Genomic DNA, 6,087 nt, shown 5'->3' with positions numbered 1-6,087 from the left:
CCTGTTACCTCACAAGGGGCGAAAATATTTCACGACGTCCCAAACAAATTCCGCGTTTTGTCAACCGAAACTGACCGAGAAAAAAGTCTGTTGCATTATAAAAGCGGTGGCTCGTTTTTATTTTACGTGTTACTGTTCCTTGCTGTAGGGGCTGTGATGTTTGATATATATATATATTTTTTTTTTGTCTAAACTAGCAAGTTAAAACGGAGCAACTACTTACACCACATCAAGTGGATTTAGTGTTCTCGTACTCACACTGAGCCATGAATACCTCCCAGTTTATCAATGAGGAGTAATTGAACATGATTACTACTGTTATCGGTGCCATGCGTACATGCGTTCACGTAATGAAAGAGAGAGAATGTAAGATTAACGGACTCATTTATTAAACAGTTGAGAATTGAACAATAATACAACCAAAAGGGGGTGGAGGGAAGAAAGATTCCAGTTCAGCAGCCTGCCCCAACGTACGTTCATAACATGCCACGATAGCAGTAGGAAAGGAATTTTAGTAACGATCGCCGTATTATCAAATAGAATCCCTTGTAGTAAAGGAAGGGTTGCAGGCCTGCAACGACCACCACCAGGAATTAGCCAAAGACTAAGAAGAGGCTATTGTGCGTGAATCGGTAGGTAGCCTCCCGTACTAAAGCAATAAAACCCGCAAGACGCGAAACTATTCACAATGACCTATCAGGTTCCCTCTGGGCCGCAGGGCATGAATCTACAGTGCACGTCGGCGCTCATGCTTACCGAACTTCATCTCCTGGAAGCAGCACCTCCGGTCTCCAGCACGGTCACACCAGAACTGCCCTACTGCCCCTTTGTCCACTGTCCACCCGCGGAGGGCGGTTGGCGCCCGCCCGCGAAAAACGGGCGCGCACCTGACCTGGCCAATCATAGGGCCGGAATTTCACAGGGAGACGACCTCGCGACGTTAAAATTGAGCAGAAATAGCGGCAACAAGGTTGGTAAGGCAGGTTGGGGGACAGAGAACAGGAGAAACTTTGGCCACTACTGAATGTTCAACGACACCACGTGCTACCCTGGCGATCGGAAAAGATCAGACCAATTATGTGATTGGATTGAAGAGTTCCTAGATAACAGAACGCAGCATGTCATTCTCAATGGAGAGAGGTCTTCCGAAGTAAGAGTGATTTCAGGTGCGCCACAGGGGAGTGTCATAGGACCGTTGCTATTCGCAATATACATAAATCACCTGGTGGATGACATCGGAAGTTGACTGAGGCTTTTTGCAGATGATGCTGTGGTGTATCGAGAGGTTGTAACAACGGAAAATTGTACTGAAACGCAGGAGGATCTGCAGTGGATTTACGCATGGTGCAGGGAATGGCAATTGAATCTCAATGTAGACAAGTTTAATGTGCTGCGAATAGATAGAAAGATAGATCCTTTATCAATTAGCTACAATATAGCAGGTCAGCAACTGGAAGCAGTTAATTCCATAAATTATCTGAGAGCACGCATTAGGAGTGATTTAAAATGGAATGATCATATAAAGTTGATCGTCGGTAAAGCAGATGCCAGACAGATTCATTGGAAGAATCCTAAGGAAATGCAATCCGAAAACAAAGGAAGTAGGTTACAGTACGCTTGTTCGCCCACTGCTTGAATACTGCTGACGGGTGTGGGATCCGTACCAGATAGGGTTGATAGAAGAGATAGAGAAGTTCCAACGGAGAGCAGCGAGCTTCGTTACAGGATCATTTAGTAATAGCGAAAGCGTTACGGAGATGATAGACAAACTCCAGTGGAAGATTCTGCAGGAGCTCGGTACGGGCTTTTGTTAAAGTTTCGTATATCTCTCGAAGGGACTATGAGGATAAAATCAGAGAGATCAGAGCCCACACAGAAGCATACCGACAATCTTTCTTCCCACGAACAATACCAGACTGGAATAGAAGGGAGAACCGATAGAGGTACTCAAGGTACCCTCCGCCACACACCGTCAGGTGGCTTGCGGAGTATGGATGTAGATGTAGAGTAGATGTAGATGGGAAACGGGAAGCCATCATGGCTGCTAACCTCGCCCATAAATAAAGAAAATTCCTGGGGCCAAGCTCCTCTCACAGATCAGTGTGAGACAAACTGTAAAAATCGTCAAATAAATCAGACAACCCATAGAAATTATTAATATTACCTGAATTATTATTTTACCGAATACCAGAGTGCTGGGATTAGAAATATGAAATACGAGCACTGAATGGTGAATGAAGTGCACGTCTTTCAATCACTTACTGAACGCCCCTCGTAGATGTAGGTATGCCAATGGAAATGGTGAGAGAGTCTATAAAAATTTCCGCCGTTAGGAAAGCTGATGTAGGAGGGATTCGTGCGGGATTTTTCCGCGGAGTATCTGCTCCCTGGCCGGAACACGGGGCAGGCGGACTGCTCCCTCGCACACGGCTATCGCCACTCGCGACCTGGAACGGCCGCAGGGCGAGTCTTCGCGAGGCGACGCCGCCGTCAGGCGAGGCCCGCGTGCCGCAGCGGCGCTGGTGCGGTGGTCTGGCCACCTCGCCCCTATCTGGGGTCAGGCCCCAGGGTCCGGCCGCCGGCGCTCCGGCGCCACTGCCCGCTGCTGCCGCCTTACAAAACACGGCGCCGCCTGCCGGCGCAGCCACTGTACCACTTGCCGCGGCAGCCGCCACATCAGCCGCGAAACAACTGCAACACGCGGCGGCCGCTCAGACCGCGACACCACCCCGGAAGCGCGTCCTCCAACTGTCCGCTGCACGGAACAGCAGGTGCCACGCTGCGTCATTTCGGCCATTAGAGACGTCTTTCGAGTACCTGCTATCTGAAACGGGAACGTCAGTGCAGGCTTCCAGTTCTCATCGCACCAGTTGAAGAGCTTTCTCCGAGCTCACCTAACACGCAGCTGCCGTGTACTGTACAGGTCAGTTCAATAAAATTATTTTAGATAATCATCGTTATCATCCCACACCTGCATTCTACCTGTTACATTCCTGTTGTACACCTCCAGGTGCATTACATATGGGTTCATATGGCTCTGAGCACTATGGGACTTAACTTCTGAGGTCATCAGTCCCCAAGAACTTAGAACTACTTAAACATAACTAACCTAAGGACATCACACACATCCATGCCCGAGGGAGGATTCGAACCTGCGACGGTAGCGGTCGCGCGGTTCCAGACTGAAGCGCCTAGAACCGCTCGGCCACAGCGGCCGGCCAAGTGCATTACAGATTTCGCCTACATCGACATACATACTCCGCTGCCCCCTATACGGTGCATGGTGAAGGGTACCTTGCACCACTTCTAGTCGTTCACCTCCCAGTTCCACCCGCAGATGGAGCGAGGGGAAAACGACTATCTATACGCTTCCGCACGAACGCTAATTTCTCGTATCTTCGTGGTCCTTACGAGAAATGTACGTTGGCGACAGTAGATCCGTTCTGAAATCTACCGAAAACGCCGTTTCTCTTCATTTTCCCAGTATCGTTTCGCGAAAAGAACAGGGATTCTCATTTGAGTCTTCGAAACATCTCCGTAACACTTGCACGTTGGTCGCATCTACCGGCTACTGATCTAGCAACACGCCGCTGAATTCCTCTGATGTCTTCCTTTAATCCCAATCACTCGAGTAGTCCTCTCTTTTTTTTTTTTTTTTTTTTTTTTTTTTTGGATTTGATAAGAGGTGGAGCCCCTCCACGCCCACACCGGCATGATGGCCAACTCAATAGGTCTACTGCCATCTCTGCATAAGGGTTAGTGTTCACTAAAGTGAGGTGTCGCAGGATGCGGGTACTGCGATGTTTGAGTACGTCTGGTTAAGGTTAACCATTAATATGCGCTCATCTGCAGAGAGGTTGGGTCGAAGTCGAACGAAGGGTACCGGTTGGAAGGGCAAAGGGAAAAAAGTGCCAAGGGAAGAAAACCTCTGCGACAGTTAGGTCGGGTGGTAAGAGCAGTAGCGGATGTCTTGCTGCCTACGATAGGTCGTGCAAGGGTAGGCTTTTTTAGTAGTGGGTATCATGCATGTCGATACCTTTGACGTTGTGCGGGGTGCCGGTGTAGAGCTCTCGTTCAGCGTCAGCAGCCTGCGACAGTGAGGTTTACTACCGTTTTTGTGCCCGATAGGTCATATACCGGATGCATAGTGTAGGGTGATGATGGCGGTTTGTTTGTGCGTCAGTGGGCGAGCTCGCCGGTGTCCATGCTGTGGCCTGTTGGCCGGTAGTACTCTGTACGCGGTCTCCTTCATAGACGAGCTGCAGTTTCCTAGCATTCTTCCAATAAAGCGAATTCAACCGTACGCCTTCCACACTGCCGACCCTACGCGCTTGTTCCATTTCAAATCGCTTTGCAGCGTTACGCCGAGATATTTAATCGACGTAGCTGTGTCAAGTAGCACACCACTAATACAGCATTCGAACAATATAGGTTTTTCCCGCTCGTCTACATTAACTTACAACTTTTTACATTTAGAGCTAGCCGCTATTCATTATGTCCAACATAAATTCTCTCTTAATCATTCTGTATCCTCCTACAGTCAAACAGAAGACACTTTCCCGTACACTACAGCCTCAACAACAAAAGGTCACAGATTGCTACTCATTTTATCGGTCACGTCATTTATATATACACTACTGGCCATTAAAACTGCTACACCACGAAGATGACGTGCTACAGACGCCAAATTTAACCGACAGGAAGTAAATGCTGTGATATGCAAATGATTAGCTTTTCAGAGCATTCACACAAGGTTCTACATCTACATCTACATCCATACTCCGCAAGCCACCTAACGGTGTGTGGCGGAGGGTACCTTGAGTACCTCTATCGGTTCTCTCTTCTATTCCAGTCTCGTATTGTTCGTGGAAAGAAGGATTGTCCGTATGCCTCTGTGTGGGCTGTAATCTCTCTGATTTTATCCTCATGGTCGCTTCGCGAGATATACGTAGGAGGGAGCAATATACTGCTTGACTCTTCGGTGAAGGTATGCTCTCGAAACTTCAACAAAAGCCCGTACCGAGCTACTGAGCGTCTCTCCTGCAGAGTCTTCCACTGGAGTTTATCATCTCCGTAACGCTTTCGCGATTACTAAATGATCCTGTAACGAAGCGCGCTGCTCTCCGTTGGATCTTCTACCTGTTACATTTCTGTTGTACACGTCCAAGTTCGCCTTCACGCATCTACATCGACATACATACTCCGCTGCCCCCTATACGGTGCATGGTGAAGGGTACCTTGCGCCACTGCTAGTCGTTCACTTCCCAGTTCCACTCGCAAATGGAGGGACGAGGAAACGACTCCGCACGAACCCTAATTTCTATCATCTTCGTTGTCCTTACGCGGAATGTACGTTGGCGACAGTAGACCCGTTCTGCAGTCAACCGAAAACGCCGTTTCTCTTAATTTTCTCAGTATCGTTTCGCGAAAAGAATAGGGATTCCCATTTGAGTTTTCTAAACATCTCTGTAACACTTGCACGTCGGTCGCATCTACCGGCTACAAATCTAGCAGCACGTCTCTGAATTCCTCTGATGTCTTCCTTTAATCCCCGCCACTCTACCAGTACTCTCTATGCGGTCTCCTTTATAGACGAGCTACAATTTCCTAGCATTCTTCCAATAAACCGGATCCGACCGTTCCCCTTCCATACTGCCGGCGCTACATTCTTGCTCCATTTCAAATCGCTTTGCAGCGTTACGCCTATATATTTAATCGACGTAGCTGTGTCAAGTAGCACACCACTAATACAGCATTTGAACAAAACAAAATTGTTTTTCCTACTCATCTACATGTACTTACAACTTTTTACGTTTAGAGCTAGTCGCCATTCATTATGTTAAACAGAAATTCTCTCTAAATCATTCTGTATCCCCCTATAGCCACTCAGAAGACAGCTTTCGGTACTCTACAGTGTCAACAACAAAAAGTCGCAGATAGCTGCTCATTTTATCCCTCACGTCGTTTCTATATGTAAAGAACAAGAGCGATCTTATTGCACTTCCCATGACGATATTCTCCTCGCCGATCAACACTCGCCGTCCGGGATAACTTACACAACTGGCCATTAAAATTGCTACACCACGA

The 6,087-nt window shown here is 47.9% G+C and overlaps 1 protein-coding gene across 1 annotated transcript in view; it reads left to right on the top strand.

Annotated features, from left to right (window-relative positions):
- Nucleotides 1-2,628: 2,628 nt before the first annotated feature.
- Nucleotides 2,629-6,087, top strand: part of LOC126475465 (facilitated trehalose transporter Tret1-2 homolog) — a 77,555-nt gene continuing 74,096 nt past the window's right edge. Inside the window, exon 1 of the mRNA XM_050103347.1 lies at nucleotides 2,629-2,923. The gene's annotated coding sequence lies outside the window, so the exon portion shown is untranslated. The remainder of the gene's footprint in view (nucleotides 2,924-6,087) is intronic.

This window comes from Schistocerca serialis, chromosome 4 (genome assembly GCF_023864345.2).
Source record: "Schistocerca serialis cubense isolate TAMUIC-IGC-003099 chromosome 4, iqSchSeri2.2, whole genome shotgun sequence".
Classification (NCBI taxonomy): Eukaryota; Metazoa; Arthropoda; class Insecta; order Orthoptera; family Acrididae; genus Schistocerca; species Schistocerca serialis.
Note: the sequence above shows the minus strand (reverse complement) of the source record. Positions and strands in the feature narration are given on the sequence as shown.